The sequence below is a fragment of the Nesoenas mayeri genome (assembly GCF_963082525.1).
Source record: "Nesoenas mayeri genome assembly, chromosome: 10".
Taxonomy (NCBI): domain Eukaryota; kingdom Metazoa; phylum Chordata; class Aves; order Columbiformes; family Columbidae; genus Nesoenas; species Nesoenas mayeri.
In genome coordinates, this window is record NC_137560.1 from 2574522 (window position 1) to 2597247 (window position 22726).

Below are 22726 nucleotides of genomic sequence, written 5' to 3' on the forward strand. Positions count from 1 at the left end.
GTGCAGACAGGGTTTCCTTCTTCGTGTTATTTGTCTTTAATATGGGTATTTGTATTAACATCCAAATGCCTAAATTAGAATTTAACATTATTTAGTGGTGTGCCTGATTTATGTCATACGTTACAGTTAGTGTCTTCACTCTGCAGTTGTTATCCCATTTTAAGAGCTGTGTTTCTAATAATTTTAGAAAATATACTTTTTTTTTTCAGATATCCTCACAAAATACAGCTCCATGTGATTTGCTCTGTTGAAATGAGAAGGGAATTGGAGTACATTACATCAGAAGTATTCATATGATGCTTATTGTACTATCATGTGTTTTGGCAGATGAAAGATTAATTTGAGAGGTGAAGCCTCTGGGGTGTTTCTCAATATCTATCAGGATTTTCATATACGGTGATCTTCCCCGAGATCTTAAACTCCTTGAAGTTACTCGATACCAATCAGCATCTTCAGGTTATAAATTAGTTTGTAATTAACACAATTGAATTTTGACGGGAATTCACATATTCACTTCTTGAAAGCTCTTGCTCATGCAGCAGACTTTCCCCAGCTCTCTTCAGTAACTTCTCTTGGGAAAATAAACTCAAGATTAGTAAACAAGTGTGCAGGTATTAAAAAATTTGATTCCTAATTGCGTTGTCTTACACTTAGCAGTTCAGTGATTGTGTGTCAAGTGTAATTGTGTTCTCCCATTCCCCTCAGAGGAGGAAATAAGTAAGAAAAATTGTGCCTTCAGCCAACGGGAGCCCCACGGTGCCGCGTCTGCTTTAGGCCACTGGCTGATGCTGTTTCTTGTGGAGCTCTGTCGCATTTAGCTGGCTAGGAGAGAAAAGAAGAAACTTAAGCAAGGAAGATGTAGGTAATAAATTAACTTTGTATTTACACTTTGTTATGTTTTGTTGCTAAGGAAGGGATTTAAAAGATGAAAATATCAAAGTTGCATTGGAAGTGGCTTAAATTTATTTTTTTCTTCTGTGTAACGGTCAAATTTCATTCCAACGTATTAAAATACTCATCTTCAGATATTCGAACCGTGGGATAAAAATAACGCTAAGTGCAAATTTGGACCGTGGCTTTGTGTGTGCGGAGCCTCACCATGTGCTGCCAGCAGAGCTGTGTGTGACGGTTTTGCTGCTATTACTTGAAGGGAGGTTTTGTTATTAATGCGTCAGCCAAACTGATACATTTCGTGTTTATCCAGTGTTCTATCATGATTTAAACAATGTATTGTGAGTCTTTGGAAATGTTAGGCAAATAAACTAAGCCTGGAAGAAGCAGGTTATCTTGCCCTCTGAGTAGCTGGCTGATACAAGGGACTTGGCATTTTCTGAGTTCTGCTGTTATTATTCATCAAATATTTGACTAAGACAAAAAGAGAGGAGGGATTTGGCTTGAATTTCAGGAGTTTCTGCCTTCACAGATGTCTTCCAGCCCTTTAACAAAACAGTAGCCCTTGCTTGTCTTTGTTTCCGTGGGTGCATGAGAGTCACAAGAAAGCAACTGAAGAAAATCAGCCAAGTGAAGACATAAAACTGAGCAGCAAACGTACTTGCATTGAAGTCACAGAAGCTGTTGCCCGCTGTGTGTGGCCAGTGCTCCCGGGAAGCCGCCGTGCCCCCCCGGTGGCCAAGCGGAGGTGACGACGAGGCTTCCTCCTCCTCCGCGGGTCCCTCCCGTGCCACTCTGGACTGTCAGGCCACGGCCAAGGCTTGTTCTGCTCTGTGGTGGCTCGTTAGTTAATTGGCCAACAGCCTGCGGATCAGAACGGTGGCCGTGACCCTTGTGAACGCCATACAAAATGGGAGTTCTTTGTTGAAGGGGTTGGGGGTTTTTTGCATCCAGGCTTCTCTGCTTGTTTGCTAATGCAAACCTCTGAGTATAGGAGATGCTGAGCAAAATCTAGTATATTAGAACTTATTTGCACATGGAAACTCAAGCCTCTATTGCACGTAGTGTTTTGAAAATTAAGAGGTTAAGCCTTCTTTGAAAAGGCTTATTAGGTGCTGAATTTTGGCAATATTAATGCTTTCGTGCTGTCTTTGTTTTAACTGTCTTAAATAGAATAATATTTATCCACCAGAAGATAGTAGTTTACTGTGTGCAAGTTGTCTTTTGGGGGATGTTCCTCATGAAATGTGTTGGTTATTTTAATATTTGGAGGAAAAATCATATGTGTTTTACAGATACTCTTTTTCCTGCTTGGAGAGTGTCTATACTTGTTTGGACTTGGTCTCAACTAAATAAAACAACCTCTTAACTGTTTGTTTTGACTGAATTTTTCATTGTAGTCAGAAAAGTAAGATTATACCTGTCCATTGTTTGATTTACTATAGTGTTTGTTATGCTATTGTTTATAGGGAAGTCACATCTTTAAATAGGTATTGAAATCTGGTTTCTAATTTAAAGAAAAGGGGCACGTTGCAACCCAGCTCTGACTCTAAGCGATACAGGCTTCATTTGTATGAAGCTGAACAAAAACTATTCTGTTGGTGTGAAGAAAAACCTTTGAGCCATAGCAATTTGTAATTTTACAAAGCAGTAGTCGTGATTGGTGTCTGTTCAACAGGAACGCGGTGAAGCGTTGCAGTGGAAACAGAGAGGTCCTCATCTTCAATCTAAGCGAACTTCTCATAGAATCCCGGGAAGTAGGTTTGGGTTTAAAAGTGATTGTGTTCCACACTTTCACACCTGTATCTAATTTAAAAGTTTTTAAAAAATAGTCCCCCCAAACCTAATAAGGATGCTACACTTGGAACACAAAATTTCTGTCTTTCTAAATGTGCAATGCTGTCAAATGTGGGAAAGCAAAAGGGTGAATTTAAGCAATGGGACACAAAGTCCCATGTGATTTTACAGCTGACATCGAGGAGCTACTGGTTACTCATATGCAAAAGGTAAATGTTCCTTCAGCCTTGATTTGTTTCTTGATGTGTCAAAAGAAGTTACAGAGCTTGCAACTGGTTCCTTAAGAGCTGGAGTAATTCTTTAGGGAGTGGAGCCAGTGACATTGCTGAAGGTTTAAAATGGGAGGAGTTTCCTTGACAGTTCTTGCAAACTATTTTAGTGATATTTCAGTAAATGAGACCCCAAGAGAAAATGAGACCTGGGAGGTTTCGTTGGCCCTGCTCGCTGGGCAGTCACAGCAAATGACCTCCAGGTGTCACCAACTTAGTGTTTTTCTCTAATCGTAAGTAAAAGTCTAATAATCCCTGGGGAAGAACATGGAGGCGTTGTCTGTCACGCATAGATCTGTCCTTGTGCTCTCGGATTTTGCCAAGCCTGCACTTCTGAAAGTTTTCATCGCATTTGAACTACACTGAAGTTTCTTACTGAGCCTAACTGTTCAGCCATGATTGCGAGTTAGCAGGGCTAAGAAGAGTTGCCATCAATTGTATGGCTTAATTAAATTTGTTAATATCGTTTTTATAAAAATTTATTGCAAACTTTTCATTTCATGGATTTGAATGGACTTGATGGCATGGAAGAGTAAGCGGTTTGCTACACTAGAAACAAGCTATTTTTGCAGAAAGCTGAACATTCCGAAACTTTCTGACTTGGTTGTTCTTTTAAATATTGGACATGATATTAGAAGTGTTATCATCTACATCAGTTACTAATGGATGCTGCTTCTGAAATGGGGAACTGTGTTGACACATGCAAAATTAAAAAGCTCCTTTTTTCTGAAGTTCCGCTTGATGAGTTTCAGAGCTCTCTGCTCTGACAGACCTGCTGGTTCACCCTGTACCAAAGGTGCTCGTGCTGTTTTGTCAGCACAAATAATTTTGCAAACTAATTGCTCATACAATTTTTTTTTTTTTTAACAAAATGTCCTACTAGACAATGTTATTCCCGTGTCTGTCTTCCTGTTTGAAGAGGTAATTTATGCTCACAGTTCTAGTGGTTTCTACTGCTATGAGAAGACAAAGAATTCTTATAATTCTTGCATTTACTCATTAATATAGAATATATGATGCGTCAAACTGAGGCCTCTGTCGGACATGGTAGGCCTGCCCAGCACCTCGGTCTCTGGAAGCAGAGCTGACTGTGGCCCTTCTGTTCATGCTTGTCATCAATTTTTTTGTAAGTTAGTAACTACCTACCATAAACCTAGGATTTGCAAAAATCTACCTTAAAAATAATTGTGCTAGACAACATTGCTGGATTTAGGCAGCTTGTTCACATGTCGCTGCTCTGTCCTTAGACAGAACGCGGCTTGTAACTGTTGAACAAGTGTAAACTCTCTTGAAACCACGTTTAATAATAACCATGCAAAACTAGTTTTTCACCCATTGAAAATCTTACAATGAAGCCAAAGGAAGTTCTGCTGTTGACTTGCATATAAAGTAATAAGGTTCAGGCCTTCCTTGGTCAATTTGAAAACTGACTCACTTTTTGTGATTTTTAAGATAAACTAAGACAAGTGTCTTGAATGAAAGGCAACCATTTTGGTGAACTCAGTAGTTGCCTCATTTCACAAGCTCCATTGTGGTCCACATAACCTGCTTTTTGCACAAATCGTGTGCAGGAGAAGTCAAAACAAATAAATATTAAGCCGTGTTGAGAAACTGATAAAATTCATAATTTAATATCTACAGCTGCAGTAAAAACAGCAACAGTCTATAATATACCCTTCTGAGTGTTGTGAAGGGGGACGGTCCTAATGCACCGCATGAGCTGCGCACTCTGAATTAACGGTGCTAATTAGTGCAGTGATTGCAGCAGTGACCATTTAGATTTACCCTCTGAAGTTACTGAGGTACGACATTGTTTTTAAGTTTAGTATGGTGTTATGCAGTGCTAAACAATGTATTGAATTCATGAATGCTTTGGGGACATTTTTGAGTTTCTCTTTCAGAGTCTTACAATATGAATAATTGAAACTTGGTTCTAGCTACGCCTGCTGGAAATAGAATATCAATTAGATTACTTTTTCTGGATTAACTGGGAATGAAGCTTTAAAAAATCCAAGTGGGTGTGGCCTATGAAATACTTGTTTAAGCTGTAGTATTTAAAATCATACACAAGACAGTAAGGGAAGTGTGGATATTGTGTCCTAGTACATTAAGTTTTTTGTGTCTCAGTATGAAATGACTTTCAGTTTACTCGGAATTTTTGCATTTGGTGCTCAATTTGTGTATTTAAATGCAGGACGTACGCACACATTAATGTTTGTACGGTAAATTTTATATCCAAGAAAAATGGTGGAAGAGCTTTATTTTCTAAACTGATTTTCAGCATTGTGTTGTGTAGTCTTGAAAACTGTAAATCTTAAAACCAGTGTCAGAATCAGTTCTGTGTGTTTTCCATGGTCTTGCTTAACCTAGCAATAGATACAAAGTAGAAACAAATATAATTGACTTCAGCTATTATACTTTTAAGTATTTGCCTCGGGCAAGTAAATTAACTTTCCCAATCTCTGAATAGTTACCCTGACAAGAAGTCTCTCTGTTTCCTGTTCTTAATTCTTGCCTGACGGTGTGAATTGAATTGTGTGACTTACCATGAAAATGAGGTGGTGTGTGTTTCTTCCCAGTCATGAGGCATATCACCCTATTCCAGGAAACACCACCCACTATTGTTTCCAAGACCTTGCAGATCTTATGTACATTAGGTAATTTAATTGTGATACAGTAATTAAAACCAGAAGTTCTTTTGCTCTCCACAAAAACTGTAGTATGATTTTTTATAATAGACATATTCAACTTTTAAAACCAATTAAAATATGCATATACATAGTGTTGTTAGAAGTAGACATAAAAATCCATTCCAAAATTATGTAGAAATTTTAACATACCTATATTGTTGATATCTCAGCATGGAATATTTGGTGTCTCGAGGGGAAAACCTTGGTAAGTTCATGAGCTTCTCCTAAGAGTAGGGTTAAGATCTTGATATGCCCAATTTATCTGAGATATCATTTCATTAGTGAAGATGAGAAACAAAACGCGAATAGCATTTCAGTCCTGCTAAGTCTTTACAAGCTTCTGATTGAGCTGCTTGCATTAGCAAGAAGAAGGTGTAATGAGGTCTGAGAACATGTTGCAGAGCTGTGTTCCCTTTCAGCTGGAAAGTTACGCCAAGTACTGAGATGAGTCCGTGAGTCTGAAAAGAATATTTTGATTGGCCATGTCTTTAAAATGTGTTTTAATTGATTTTTACGAAGACTGGCATTCTTCCAAAACTGCTGAACAAACACTATGGGATCTGATCCTTCATCATTTGAATAAATGGCAAAATTCCAACTGACTTCAAAGACAGCAGCGTTCAGTTCCTAGTCACCAGAAGCCACGTTCTGATTTAATCTCTTGAACAGGAGGGTCGTGCGTGATAGTTTGTCTGAAAGACAAAAGCAAGTACCTGCAGGGCTGGGCAGTTGGGTCAGCGAGTCTTGGTTTGCTTGAGGCGGGAAGCCTGATGCTGAACTTGTTGTTTCTCATGAGACGTCTTGTTAAGCCATCAAGTTCTCGCAGCTGGCACTTAGCAAGGAAACTCTTTTGGTGCTCCAGTTGTCCAAATTATCAATTGTTTCTGTCTTTTTAAGTCGTTGCAGTGATTCTCAGTCTTGAGTTTGTGATGTGGACCAGTTCACTAGTGGTGATGTAGCTGTGGCAGTTGAGGGAATGAGCACAGCAAAGTTTGTAGAGGAGGTGATATGTTGTATATAGATGCACTGATGCAGTTGGGAAAGCTAGAGGGTTTTTTGACATACAACATTTGCGTGCGAAGGAAAAGCCATAAAATTTAGGCTGGCTGAAACCAAATTATTTGCTCTGAGACTGAATAGTAGAGTTCCTCCATAGCTTCACTGTCATCCAGTCCTTTCCATTTCCATTTTTTTTTCTTTCAGGAACTGTTTTTAGATCGTGTTGGGATTTTGTTCTTCAAAGGGGGGTCACTTTCCTGAGTGGTTTCAGAGCGCAGGTTCTCCAGCAGCTGTGTTGGCCATCGCTCCACGGGTGAGTGGTCGAGCAGAGAGCTCATCAGGGCCGAGCTCTGCCCAGCCCACGTCTCGCCTGGGCACCGCCTGAGTTCGAGTTTATCAGATGACAGGAGAGAATGCAGAAGTCAGGCCTAAGTGAGGAATGGGAGCTCAAAGATGGTTGGATTTGATGGAAAGAGATGGATGATTTTATGAAAACCATTTTGTTGTTGATAACGGGATGCTTATCATATTCCAGATGGCTTTGGGTACTTTTCATTTGACTTAAAACTATTGGCTGTGATACATTGGCTGAAAAATTTGAGATGAAAAAACCTACCTAAAAATATAGCTCTTTATTAACTTCCTCCTTCCAAATTCTCTGCCTCTCCCATCCCTTCCTGTGTCCCGCTCCCTCTCCTGGATCAATGGATTGCAGCTATAGCTATTTATCATTTTCTAGTTTAAACATAATTTTCCTGCACTATTCCAGGCCATGCTCCAGGATTTTAGTTGCAGTGATTTAGAACGTAATTATTTTTGCTTCTTCATGTTACTGTTTGCAACTCAATTGATATATGCTACTTGTAAAAGATTATCCATTTAAGAATCATGGCTTGAAATCACAGATAGCTGACACTTGGGTTGATACTCTACTCAAAATACTTGGTATGAAGAGATGTATCGATAAATAGGCCAGAATATTCTGTTTGTGGGAGGATGGGCAGCAAAGAGGGTGTGGGGAAACCCATGGGGCTCTGCCGGGTGTGCTGAGCCCATCCATAGGCAGGACCCAGGGCTTGGGCTGTGCCAAAGCTCAACAAACAGATTTCTGATCAGCTTGAACGTGTCTTAGCAGATGATGACAACACGACCAGAGTCCTGCAGTGCTTCTATAACGTAGTTACTTACCAATGAGCACTGAACAAAAATAGTTACGTGTAATGCCAATTTTAATAATTTTCCTTTCTGCTGACAATTCACGTGTAGTTCCCTGATCACCAGATATGGGGCACAAGACGGGAGGAGGATGGTGGCTTTTGAGGACTGTCTCGTATTTGCAGTAACATGGAACATGAACCCAACCTGCAGCTTAATGTTAGGCTGTGCTAACCAAGGCTGACCTTAAAGCTTGTTACTGCATCTTGGGTGGTACCATCTTACTGTTAGAAGTCATAGTCAGGATTTAAGGACGTTCCTGTTTTTTTCAGATACCTCCATATAGTTGGTTGAAAACTATTTGCATGACAGAACTTCAGTAGTTACCTTTTTGTTACAAAAAGGAGAAGGAGAAGGCCTAATATTAGTAAAGATAATTAAGACAGACTCAATAACCTGTAGCAGACAAGCTTATTTTCTTGTATTTCGAAGTCAGAGTATACAGATCTTTGTGGGAAGAATGTTCTTATCATCCCAGATGATAGGTGAGGGTTTGTGCTTTTCCATGGCTGGCTTCTTTCTAGTTAAACAAACAAACAAACAATGGTTTCCTTTGAGCCAGAGAAGGGAATTTCATTCGGCTGTGAAGACAGCTGATCTGCCTTGGGGCACATGTGGGAAGAAACAGATGTCCAAAAAGGAGAATCGCTAGGGAATAAAATAATTAAAATGGCCAAAAAAGATATTATAAATAAAGTACGTGAAAGCTTACTGTACATAAACTAAAATAAAATTTAAGGTTACTGCTTGCTCTGTAGCATCTTAAAGGGATCATCAAGCTACCTCGTTGTTTTTGCATTCAGAGTCTTGATTCAGGGTTTTTACTATGACAGACAATTTCTGCCATATTCAGTAAGTGTATGCACATCGTGTAAATGTACAATACAAAATTTTAAATGGAATTTTACCAGGATTTTTCTTGAGGATATTTTTACAATGTTCCTTAGAGCATTTTCTGTTCATTAAAAAAAAAATGACAGCACAAGTCAAAACATTTAAAAATTCCAAGTGACCTTGCAGTCTTATGAACTGCCTTTGAATTCTGCAAATTCCTGAAACACACTCTCTACAGACCTTATAATGTCTCCAATTATAAATATTTCTTCTTTTCTGGTGGAATAATTCTTCAAGATTCAAGAAGTTACTGCTTAGAGTTTCCATTCTGGCTGTTGGTGAACACTTTGGTGCATCTCGGTCATGATTTTAATTATTATATTTGAAAAGTCTTATTTGGGTGTAATTTGTATATTCTTAGTTACTGTGATGAGCCACTACAGCCTCTTGCAGTTGTACGTCTGTCTGTCCCTGAAAAGGAAACACTGATTAACTGATTAAATAAGCATTGAGTGTATGTCAAAGACACAGAATTGTTTCCAGGGACATTTCTTCATCTTTATGTTGTAAGAACAATTATAAAGAATTTGATTTGTACTTACTGCCAGAGCAACAATTCTGAGTCTAGTCAACACAGGGTAAAAAATATGGTGGGATAAGTCCAGGCTTCCACTGGGGGGATAAGTTCTGTTCCCACTTGTCTGGCGTTAACTAGTCCCAGCCCCCACTCCCGTCGCCATCAGTGTCGTGTTGACACTGGCAATCGAACTGTCTTGCTTTGAGTATGAAAGAACTACTTTTATCATTTCTAATATGCAGCCAAGGGCCAAAACAGCCAAAGCGATTGGCTTCAGGAGGAGGCTGCGGTTCCCTTTGTGCAGCCGCTGGGAACATGAGTCGCTGCTCCGCCAGCCGAGCCCACGCTGCCTGGGGTGACCAGCCCCTTGCCACCCTTCAGAAAAATAGGATGGCTATGAACAGAGCTGTCAGGAGACACCTATGTTGTTACATCTGCTGCTTAAAGTTCAAAAAAAATCTCTTCTATTTCACATGTATTAAGAAAGTTTGGCTGGATCACTGTTGGGACACTTCCAAAGAAGAACTTAGTGCTTCAGGCAAAAGTACCATCAATACTGATCTCAGGAGTATCTTTGTGTGCCGCTGGTGTCTTTGCAATGTGTTTTCATCTCTGGGGTTCTCTCTTCTGCTAAGTCCCACAGGCATTGTCCCTGCAGACCATGTCTGCTTTCTCCACTGTCTTACTTACGTTTTGGCTTAAGGATTTTTGTTTTCATTCTAGCGCCTCTTTGTCCTTTATGTTAGCAGTCACCGTACGCTTTGTGTTGTTCCCCCCATCCACACATCTTGTGACCTAACTTCCAGCTTGTCTCAAAAATCATTTAACTTGACATGTAACTTCTTTTGGACTCTCATAGCTGCTGTCACCTTTCTGATGTTTCTTTTACTGCAAAATGCTCCTACTCTGTAGTGATATTAGAACCCCAGTCAACACCTTTTTAATCTCAGTTTCTATGAAACAATTCTAATAAATCCCCTTTAACTAATTTTGCATAGAGCCATCAGCAATAATCAGGCAACCTAAATGATTTTGTTCTTCAGTCTCATTGCGGCTTGATTTCATCAGTTCAGGTGCTGCCCTTTCTTTAGATGCATCTAATTTGCCTTTCTGGTGTGGATTGTAAATCAAGATGACACCACCATTTTCCCAAAGTAACAAAAGATTACCGTTGTTAATGTAAGCATACCATACCATATAAGTCAGGGAACGTAACTACATCACCTTTGCTGCGTTGCCCTGCTCATCTAATATTCCTTGAGTCCAGTTCACAAGCATGTGGAAATACAATAATTATCCCGTTCCCCGTGGTCTTTCAATAAACCTCGACTCACTGCGTCATTTCCTGTAAGTTTTTATGGGGCTTCTAATCTTTGTGCATGAACTTTTAAGATTGGAATAGCTTAGAACTTGTTCTGCCTTTTGAATGATTTGTTGTTTATTGACGTCTTTCTTCTTGTTAACTTTAATTCCATAATTTTAAAAAATTTCCCATAAATCAAATCATGTGGTACGTCTGCCCAGTTTTATACTCAGTCTCCATCTGAATTTCATTTTTCCTTGGTGTGGGAAAAGTACTAGTCTAGAGATAAATCCCTTTTTGATTGGCTGCCCTAAATAAAGCAAACAGCAATTGTTTCTAAGCTAATATCACTGATGTTATCACTGCCCCAGATCAGAACTTGACTGCAGTTTGGAGACATGAAGGGAGAGATATCATTCCTTTGATTGAACCTGATCTTTTGAGGTTTTTTCCTTGTTAAAACTAAATCTTACTCAGTTCTTTCATGGGACATGGAGCCTAGCCGTAGTTTTCTGTTCTGAAGATTTGGAATTTAAAATAAGTTTAAACTATGTATTAAATTTATTTTGTATACTTTAATTCAGAATTTGTTAAAATACATAAAAATAACTTAAGCTGCCACCTGATACTGTATCTTTCTCACCTGCAAGGCTGAAAATTGCCCGGAATGCAAAATCAAGCTGAGGGGAAGAGTATATATTCCCATACAAAGGGAACATTTCCTCCTGGTTCCACACAGGCTCTTCCTGTACACAACAGGACCAATGTCCCTTTGGGCTCTGTGGGCCACGCCACACCCTGGATGAGACAGACAGATCCAAATGGTATAAGATTTGTATGCTGATTTGTATATGGATTTGTATCATATTTTGCTGGTTGTCTGAACCTTAATAGCGTCTTGTGGGGCAAGACTGACCCACATTGCAAAGGTCACTGTGAAGCTGCTCTCTGCAAAGAGGGCACTTCACATATAACTTCGTAAGCAGTGTATAGATGCACCTTAAAACTCTTTTCCTTCCAGTAACGCGGTATAGGATAAGGAGAGGGTGTGTGTTGAAAATCAAGGTACCACTGCTAAGGCAGGAAAACCATGTTTGGGTGTTTGTAGTGCACAAAGCTGCCCTTACTCCTTGTGTAGTTCATTCACATGAGATCCACCTCAATGCTGGTTCTAAATAGGTTTTTGTGTCATGCAACATGTTCTGTGGGTGCATAGCTTTTGGCTATTTTGGAGCAGGGATTAAAAAACTTGCTAGAGTATCTTGGGAAGGATGCGGTGTTAACCCACCCCATCCTTTGGAAAGGAAGAAACCGATTTGAATTCATCTCCCAGTTTGAGCTGCTGCCCCTTCTCCTTGCCGTGCTGTGGTTCCCTGTCTGTTTTAGAGAAGTTATTGCTGTCCTCAGAAGGGCACCACAACTTTGATTGTGCTGGTTTGGAAATTTCACTGAGCCATACTTAGACTCTTACAAAATTCCTCCCAGACATGAGTGTGTGTTGGCACTGCACATCAAGAAGGACTCAGAGGTTGTTCCTTTGATTGTGAGCTTCTATTACAAGATCACTTGTCCACTCGCCAGGTGTACGGGCAGCCTGTGGGATGGTGTCCGTGCGGGGTTAAGTGGTTTAAAAAGGAGCTTCGAGAACTGAAGGACCCATGTGGAAACAGGCTGCACAGATGTGTTGTGATCTCCTTCCCACTTCAGCAGACACAACTAAACAGACTTTGTCTGCTCCCAACAATTAAGATGTTTGCCAGTGCCTGCAGGGCCCCGTGCGAGTTCCAGCTTGTTCCCAACTGGTAAACGAGTTTTTCAGTTTGTGCAAAAATCTTTTAGCTGTTCACGTTCTCTTCAGTTTAGAGTTTACTCGAGAACTGTAACTTTTCAAGGAACACCTTAGTCTTTGCATAAATAAAAACTCTTCAAGTCTTTGGATTTTTCTGGTTCTTCTGATTACCATTACTTACACAGCCAAAAAAAAAAAGAGCTTTGCTTTGTATGAAAACAAAGTAAGAAAACCCAGTGATGTTTATTCATGACCACACCAGTTTTGCTTTAACGTGGAGGCTCTCAAGTCATGTCCACAGGGTGCAAAGGGAACTCATGTCGCGCGCACCTTTTTGCTAGGAATTGCATTTTAAGACAGGGAGCAGGGAAATCACTAACAAAAACTCTGAGAGAAATAAGGTGAAGTTTGTCATGCAGAATAGTGTGATCACTGTGGGAGCAGGTTAGTGATGAGTTATCAGAGCTGTGGGACTGGACTCTCTGCTGGCTCTGAGGGTTTGGCTTCCAGTGGGATCAGGTTGTGCTGTCCCGAGGGCGGCTGAAGAGCCAATTCTCTGCTGGGGTCACTGACAGCCGGGTACATACAGTCTTTTCCTTTAGGTTTGCTGCTCTCTTATCTGTCACATGTTTATTTGGTAACTAGAGAAATTTTCTGAAGCTAATGGGTTTAAAGTAATGGATGCTCTTCAAAGAAACTGCCGTAGAAAATGAGGTGAATGGATCCAAACCTGAGATATCATTGCTGATGTTGGGGTTTTTTCAATCCCTCAGTATGTTGGTTAACATATGGTTGGCACTTTTTTCATTATTGAAAGTTTAATTGAGCTATATTGTTACAAAGACAAAGGAATACCCAAGTTTCCTTACATCACCAAAGTCACCCAGAGCAACAATATTTAGATATCGGATTAGCAGGAAATTACTCCATCAGTCTCTGGGAGCTAATCATTTCGTCTTTCAGAAACATTTTGAACTAGAAAACAGTTCCCTGACTTTCAGAAGAATAATTATAAAGCATCTATTTGGCTAAAACTTGGCTACCTAGATTTTTCAGCTGGGGATGGAACTTCACCGTGGTGCACGTAGAGGAGCACCTGTCATGCTGTCCCCGCGTTCCTTTAGTGGTCCTCTTGCCCCTGCCAACAAATGAGCCTTTAAATAAGGCTCAGTTCAGATACTAACCCCACTAGAGGATTTAATTGTTCATGATGAATATAACTAAAAGTCATCTGGGTGATGTAATAATGTTGATACAACTTGAGTTCCAGCACCAAAGTACCAGTTACTCAATACTTTACAGAATTCAAGGAAATTGAGGCTGGAAGGGAGCTCTGGAGCTCTCACGTCCAGCATCTTCCTCAGTGCAGGGCTAAACCTGTGGGTAGCTTGTCCCTTCACCACTGTCTCCTCACAGATCTTCTTTATGTCCAGACAGAATTTCTCTTCTTGCCTCTCGTGCCTGTTGCCTTTTTGTCTCTCTGTACGTGCTCCTCTGAGAAGCCTGTTACCTGATGCCATGAACAGAGAGAGGACACACTTTACTAAGAAGATACAGAAGTATCTAATGTGGTGAACTTTACCTGCTATTTACTCTCTGAATTTGTTGATAATCCTTTATTTTCAATTCTACAAGCTGGTTTAAATCAAAGTTGACCAAAATAAATTTTAAATTGTATTTTCATGAGCGTCTTTTCCTGTACTTCACTGTTGGATAGAGTACTGGAGGGAGTTATTGAGTTGATGTCTTGCCTTCTAGAAAGAAAGAATTGCTTTTTTAAAGACAATTGTTCATTTAGGTGAAATATATGGACTAGGGAGATTCTTCTTATTTTTTCAAGGCTTGTCTGTGTGAACAGTTCACTGACAGAGCACTGACATCTCAAAATCACAATTCTAAACCAGTTTATTCTGCTTATATCCGAAATAATTTATAAAGGTTGGCTATGCCAAGTTTGGTTGGCTACATGTTCTTATCGATGGATGAAGGAAAACTTTGCTTCATCTTTACAGCAAAACTAGATGGTAGATCATTATATTAAGTGTTGTGCAGAAGGACAGTGAAGAAAATAGTTCCTGCTTTTAATGAAATTGCTGTCTTTAGTAGTTTGAAGCTGTACTCGCAAATTCTACATCAACAGCAAAATTTCATCGTAGCCTGTCATTTTTTTCTTTGATTCCTGAATGGGATCGATTTAGTTTTGAGGAATATCAAAGAACAAGTTAATTCACTTGTTACCATACAATTTTGGTTGCGAATTTGTTCCCTGTGGATAGGTCAGTGTGGGAGAAAGCCCCAGAGTAACTGATAAGTTTGTAAGTAGTTAGTACTATCAGAGTAACTGATGAGTAACTGCTGAGTGGCCAGGGAAGCTTGAGGGCAGAAGGTGACATGGGCTTTAGCAGGGACCTCTGGACAAGCAGGACAATGTTAAAAATGTTCTGACATGATTTCATATCGTCTTGATGTGTAGCACAAAGAAAGGCAGAATCTAGTATCTTAGGATGGTTTGAATTCCTGAGAGGAGAAAAACGGAGAGGATTTCAAAGGCAGAGATGACTGGTGCTTGGCTGATGCTTCCCTGATTACAGCTATGAAGAAACTAACCTTCACTCACGTCTTTCGAAACTCCTTTTCTCTAGCGTTGTTATTTTTGTAGTGTCATAGACCACAACCTGGGCATGATATGGCTCTAATTCTGATTTAGCTCCTTAGAAAGTATTTCCCGTTGCCCATAATAAAAAACAAAATGGGGGAAAAGCATCCATCTCTGCTGTGGAGGAAATCAAAACCTCAGCTCTTGGTTATGAAAGAGTTTTTTTAATATTGTTATGAGGAGAAAGAACAGTTTCAACCGAATGGTGATTTGTTGTCACACTAGAAGAGAGATATTGGAAATACATATGAGCTTTTACCTAAATGTTGTGATAAGGCAGCATGCATTGGAAAGGTTTATCAAAGAGATGTGGTCAGATTTATAGAAAATACAGAATTATATCACTTTTCTGAGCTCCCAGTGAGGGCAATTTGGAAGAATAGCACTCCCAGGTAAACCATTTGTGTTCATGTTTTTGCTGTATTGGCTTTTGGGTTTTGGTTTTTAAGTCTTTTCCATTACATAATAGTGAATGCAGCACTGACATTATGTATAAATATTCCATTGACCCAAAAGTGTCACGAAAAATTTGCTGTTAAGTCAGAACAGATAAGGATGAGCTGCTGATACCTGGAGCCGCGATCCAGAACGCAGGCTCTTAGCGAGCGCTGGCAAGCAGAAGTTCCCCGGTTTACACAGAACAAGATCCGTATTTGGGGAGCGGGGTCACATGTTGCCAAAGTAAAGAGGAGATCAAAATAGTTCTCGTAAGGTGTTTATTTTGGATACAATTATTTGCCTGCCTGATACCCACATTGTCATTATTCAGGATGATCTTCTGTTTCTCAAAATCAGACCTGAACATTTAAATTAACATTATGAGAGTGCTCCTCAGATCTTTTTTTTTTTTCAGTTTAAAAAGAGGCATTTCAAACAGTAGCTTAATGTTTCAATAATTGATAGATTAGCTTCTGTGTTTTGTTTTATACCAAGTGGTCAGTTTTCCCCTATGCCATATTTATATTCACCTGTTCCTTTTAATTTCTATTTGTTATCAGTTCCGTAGGGAATTGAAGAGCTTTATAAACTGCGTAAAATGAATCACTCACTACTGAAAACCAGACGTTTTTTGAAGTGCAATATGATCTTAGATAGTTATAACTGAGTATGTCCTTGGTTTTTAATGTTGTCTGAACAGGTTGTTGTCACTCTCAGCATATTGTGGAAGTGCCGCTGTCACCAGCTCCTGGTGGCACAAGGGGACGAGCGCAGCCCCTGCTGGGCTGATGTCTCGGTTAACACTGTTGTAGCCTCACATCGCTGCAGAGAATCACACACAAATGTTCCTTCATTGTTCAAAATTATGTAGAACAACCTCATAAATATATCCCAGGTCTTTCTTTGCCGGGAGGAGGTGATGAAGTGAAAGAAAAGGGATGTTTAAGATAATGTAAATTTAGTGCCACAAAGAAGTAAACTACGTTTTCATAGTGCAGGAGGTCTGTTGCTTCTTTTCAGATTAATTTTATGGAAAATTAATTTAACAGCCCTTGTTTACACTCCCGTTTGAAAACATACTGACTTTATCTCCTGCCCTGCAATCAGACTTTCCAAAGTAGCTTCTCACTCTGTCGTTCGCAGTTGGATTGACATGTTCTTTCTCTGATCCCCGTTGATTCCATAAACTCAGTTTAATTGCAATCATAAAATAGGCAAAAAGATCAAAGTAGCCCCACATGGGGGGAAGAGTGCTTTCTGAGCCAAAACAAGCTGCTTGGCTTGTCAGCGCTGCGAAGCCTTTGCTGCGGCACATGTGCAGCGGCACGGAACAGAATGAGCCGCGCTCTGCTGGGCTCCACCGAACACAGCGCATGGAAAGGTTGGCTTGTACAGACAGAGGCCATTGGAGACGCTGCGTTTGGTTCTCCTCTTTCTCAGAGCGCTGGCTTCCCAATAATGAAGTGCAAGAGGGTGGGTTTGATTTTGAATTGGTGGAGATGGGATTTGCTGTGCTCCAAGAAACAAATTACTTGGCCTGGCCCAGCCCTGAGCCCTTGGGCTGAAACGGGCTTGACGGGGCTCTCCTGCCGCAGGAGCTGCCGAAAATGTGGCTTCGTGACCGTGAAAACGTGGCTTTGTGGCCGTGAAAACGTGGCTTTGTGACCGTGAAAATGTGGCTTCCTGACTGCGTCCTGGGAATGGAAAAACAACCAGGACCATGTTGGGTACCAGTGTCTTATACCAGGTTTGGCAGGACAGGCAATGAAAGGGAAAAATCAGTGTTAAATAAGAAGATTTGGCAGCTAGGACATGAGTATTCACCAATGATCTGGTGGTCCAACAAGTGTTGAAATTATGTGGTCAGAAAATCAAAACCAATCCTAAGAATCAGGCAAGGCCCTCCTAGCACAACACCTCTGTCAAAATTCTTGTCTGTTCAGTTGTTTCTGTATTCATACGAGTGTCAGAAAACTAAACCTGGCACTCATGTAAGTTTTCAGCTGACTCTGGGCTGGCCGTGTAGTTTCCGAACTGCTTCCTGAGTCACTGCCAAGGTTTTTTTGTGGGCTCAAGGCTGCTCCATTAGCTCGAAATGGATGTGCCGTGCGGGCGCAGCAGATGCTGTGAGCACCTCCTGCTCGCTTTTGTTAATATTTTGTTCATTTGAAACAACAGGGGTTTAGCAGAGCTAACCCATCAACCTGATCTGTTTCTAGAACATCTGTACCTTCAATATCGAAATATTTTGCTAGTTGTACCAATGCTTGCAGTTTTCTGGGGAATTTTTATTTTTATCCTACTTGATAAACAGAGTGGGAAAAGTTATATGTAGAATTTGAATTAATTATTAATTAATATTAATTTAATTTAATTGATGAGGAAAACTAGCATGTAAGATTTTAATACTTTTTTTTCTCTGTTTTCGAACTAAGTACTGTGAAATAAATCTGATTATTGCAGTATCATTTATGCATTTAATACTGGAAGCCATATTCTGGTATTCATTTAGTTTCAGCAGGTGTCTTCAGAAATTACTGTAGTTTCTTACTGTATGAAGAACATTTTTTCTGCAGCAGAAGAGAAAGTTCCCTGTGACTTCTCGATGTTGTGAATACAACACATGTATCTCTGGGGAAGCAATGATAAGATTAGTGAGCTCACTGAATAAAGCAACATTTTAACAAGTTAATATTTTGATTGCTTTTTAAGTTTTCTGTTATTTATGTGTCGTTTACAGGTACAATAAAGGATATAGGTTTCTACCAAAGATGGGTACAAAATGTGCATCTAAGATGACATAAGTGCATGTGGGAAATCTGTGTTACTTTTTTCTGCCAAGTATTATTTTCTGATAATGGGAATGGAGCTGAAAAGGATCTGTATTATTAATTTCAGAATTATTTAGAATAATGCATATTTTGTTTGTCTTTGCCAGCTACACTTTGTAAAGATGGGATGTGGTTGATTAAACAAGAAAATACTGTAGGCGCAGGATTGAAACGTGGTGTGTCTGAGTTAGGTGCCCTTCCAGTAATACTTTTCATTGGGATGGGATTCTTTGTCAAATCTGAAAATGGTCTGTGCATTCTAATCAGTCAGTACAATTTCAAGGATTTCTGTGGGCCTCTTTTTTACTTGTAAAAGCCAGGTTTGTTGGTTTGTTTTTAAATAAGAGCGAGATTTCTTCCAGGGCCTATCAATGGAAATGTGATGGGTATGGGCTAATCTGACAAAGAAGATCCTTGTTTCAAGACATGATCTAATCTTACGTTTGGAGGTCAAGTCAAACACTGGAGCAGGATTCTTAAAAAGGCTGTGAAGCCTCAGAACTATTGAAAACTCAGCTGGACAAGGCCCTGAGCAGCCTCAGCTCATTGGCTCTGATAGGAAGGGACAGACCCATTTCCAGGGATTCCTCAGGCTGGAACTCTGAGGGTACCCTCAGTGTAGTGTGTTATCATTTCTTGATTGGGTTGAATTTATTTCTGACATTCAGTCAAGCAGCTTGCATAGCTGAACTGCTGCTCTGTTTAAATCAGTAACTATCAAACGTTTGGTTCTGCATGACCTGAAGGCTGATTTACAGGTCTTAGGCAGCAGGTATGTATCACCTGTGCATTAATCAGATGTAGCAAAACATGGCGAGCTATTGATATACAGCAAAACAAATAAGGTCCGTGTGGTTGGAATGGCATAGAATAAGATGTATAAGTGCTGATAATTATTCTGAGAAATCCATTTGTTTATAGGATCAAGATTTCCTGTGGAAGGCTGTGAAACCCTTGAAAGTAAATGTGTGTTTCATCTACATTGTGAATTTTTTGCAGGATTTAGAAATGGAATTTGTATAGAATTACACATATTTTTATTTCTAATGTAAAATCTAGACACATCAAAGGAGGAAGGTGATAGAAGAATTTGAATGTATACTTTTATCTACTGTAATGTTTTCATTTCAGTCAAAGGTTTAGTATCAGATCTAATCGTCACTATGACAGTATTTACACTAATTGTGGCTTCATTCAAACACACATTCTGTTTGGATAGTTGCCTTTTGGTGGTAGTAAAATGAAGTTTAAAATTCCCCACAAAACAGGACAGAGGCAATCGTCAAAACTGCTTGGGCAGGGGGGTTGGTTGGTTCTTTTCACACTTGTTTGTTCTCACTTTTTAAGAGCCTGAGGATGCTCTTGACAACACGTCATTGCAGGAGCTCAGGTGTTGTGCCCTGAAAGAATGGCCTGTTCGGTTCCAAGGCGCTTTTGGAGGGGGTGAGAAGCTGGGTTTGTATTTGCTTGCTTCTCTGCTTTGTTTGTTCACCTTGTAAAACTAGAAACAATGGAAGGAAATGTGTCTGAAGCATTCTTATACCAAGAAAACCCTATTATGCAGTTGTTGTATCAAAATTGAGGCCCTTTGTGAGAAGTATTACATGTGTATTCAAGAGAACTGCATGCGAGAGGAACATGAAGAATAATGGTTGCTGTTGGTTGAGATCAAAAAGGAAATGTCTCATGACCTTGACCTTTGAAGCTGTGGTTATGGGCTGAAAATACAGAATTTTGGAGAGGCTACAAAGGGAAAATAGCATCAGCCAGGGACACTGTCACTGAAAAAAAGTACAAAGTTGATGGACTTCAACTTTATTGCAAGATAGTAAACCATTCAGACAGGAAAGGCTGTGAAGGCTGCTGCAGAACTAGAGCCTTGTGTGGCCGAGCAGGGGGAGTGGGTGCTTGTTTCAGGGCATGTAAGCGAGGGTTCCCGAGACCACAAAGAAAACCTGTCCCCACCGGGCGGTGCAGGAGCAGTGGGGTAACCAAAGCCCTCACCCTGTGCCGCGCCTCGGTGTGAACCCTGCACAACGCTGAGTGCTCCCGTCAGCGCACAGTGCTGCTCCTGCGGGTTGTTCGTCTATGGCTCTTTTTCGTGGCAGAAAGGGGGATGGGGAAGAAACTGTCGATAATGCAAAACGCTTGAAGTGCTGCTGGTTTCGGTAAGATGAAGGGCGGTGCTCACTGTGCATCAGGTATCCGAGATGAAAGGAGGGTGCTGAACTTTGTAATTATCCCTCAGTCTATACTGTGAAGCCTGAAAATGTTGCGTGTTAGAACTTGCGGGCAGTTAATGAATTTCAAGTTGCAGTTTCATTTCTGTTGCCATTGCTGAAAGATACAGCCAGTGGGCCAAGAATACTGATCCAGTCACACCAGCGTGTTAATGCAGCCGCCATGTCTAGTTCATTCCTAGGACAAGTATATTTAGACACATACACACATACTTTGTAAAGTAATTTAGGCTGCCAAACGTTCTGATATGCTGTCTTTCTGGGAAAGCATAGAATAAAAACATGTTTAACTTAGTATCTAGCAAGAAGCTCACACTTTATAGCTATAAAATAATTGAGTTGCTTTAAAGTTAAACATATGCTTGAATATTTGTTTTTCATTTGCTTATATTTCCTGAGTAAGCGTACATTTCTAAATCAAAGCCAAAGAGATGATGAACCTTAACCGATGTGGGGAGCTGTACGTTCCCAGGTGGCACTCAGCTCTGCTGTTTGTTGTTTGCAGCCTCTCATTTTCAGCCCTTGCCTCTGCCTGCAGAATTTTACTCTTTTCACTGTATTTGGAGCATTTATAAGACAGTAAATAAAGTGCCTTGCATAGTATAACTATTCCAGGTTTTTCTAAGCAGAGGGTTTTGGTGCATGTGTATGTAAATTTGTCTCAGTTGCGTGTAGAAAATAGTATTTGCGGGGGTCGATTGTTTGGTTTGTCTCTCAGAATGAGGCAGCCGTTTTTGTGGCAAATCCTGCTAGACCCATGCTGGCAAGAAACATAACAATCCCGTAAGGGTACATTTATATTCCTGCAAGTTATTTATAACATAAATGGTAGTTATCTATTTGAATTACATGCATTAATTCTAAGATGTAAAGCCACAACCTGCTTCAGTAAGTGAACACCAATTTTAGAAACGTCATCATGGAAGTTAAATTCCAGGTACCAGATGTTATTGCACAGTATGAAGGAAATGCAAAACTCGCTATTCAGCAGGAGTTCTTGAACATGCAATCTGGAACTGTGTAAAATCAGTCACTGGGAACTTGTGAACAGTTCAGTTAATTCACAGGGTGGGTTTTTTCCCCACTCTTCCTTTTGTGCAAGAAAATAATACTTGTAATTTCAAGAGAACAGGTGCAGGAATTCTTCTCTTATCGTGAACAGACATAATTTGCACCTGAAAATTAAGAACCTCTACAAAGAAGTTTGAATATAAAGGCATGTATGTGAAGAAACAGGCGCATTCAGGTAACCTGTCCAGATGTGTCCTGGGCTGATTCTGCCGGCCGGAGTCTCTCTGTTGTGAGCTCTCCTGCATTGCCTGTGGCTGCGCTGGGGTTCCGCTCAGCCAGGTGAGCAGTGGAAACAAATTCCAAACTCACAGCTCGATCTGGATATCAGATTCTTGGTGTGACAGTTGTTTTAGATGTTTTCTTTGATGGGTTTCTGTATTTCATTATTTCTATTCTTAAAAGTTTCACTCTTTTGAAATAATAACCAGAGTTTCCAGAGTTGCATAGTCATAGTCTATGTAGCTTAAATGTCTTTCTGTGGAAAGGAGTGTTGCTTTTAACGAAGAGCCTGTGATGTATTATAATTTGGGTGTCAATATCGACATTTAACACAACTTCTTTTCCACATATTGCGTAGCTTGTTTTCATTAGGTTAACACGCAATTCTTAACTTTTGTATTGAATTTTCGTCTTTGTTTCGTGTTTTCCTCTCCCCTCTGCATGTCATTTATTAAGGTGCTACTACTTTGTTCCTTATAAGAGTCCACACACAATGCTGAGGTTGTGACTGCCCTGATAGTTAGGTGAAGTGTAAACTGTCTTATAATCTGTTCTCCTGGAAGGAAAATAATAGAGTACCTTTCAAACGTCTAAAAATAATTCTCCTCAATGCAGGCTGTTTGCACAGTGGTTCAATGCCTCTGAGCCCCGCGCAAGCCTCGCTCGTGGGACGCGGAGAGCGCAGAGCTATGAGCCTGAGGGAACCTTGGCCCAGCTGGCTCCTGCACAGCAGGATTCCCATCTCCCAGCGCGGCCGGTGCGCTGGGCAGACCCCAGACCCGCGCCCTGGGGCCCGAGCGGTGCCGGGCGCGCAGAGAGCGGAGCAGCCGCCGCGCTGCTGCGGGCGGGTGGCAGACAGACGCGGCTGGTTTAGGGCTGTCCGCTGGCTTCATTCACTTCTGCCTTT

General features: G+C 40.4%; 1 long non-coding RNA gene across 1 annotated transcript in view; it reads left to right on the forward strand.

The window, feature by feature from the left end:
* The first annotated feature begins 6886 nt into the window (after window positions 1–6886).
* Window positions 6887–22726, forward strand: part of LOC308044145 — a 28112-nt gene continuing 12272 nt past the window's right edge. The window contains exon 1 of the long non-coding RNA XR_013922560.1: window positions 6887–6959. This is a non-coding gene — a long non-coding RNA (uncharacterized lncRNA). The remainder of the gene's footprint in view (window positions 6960–22726) is intronic.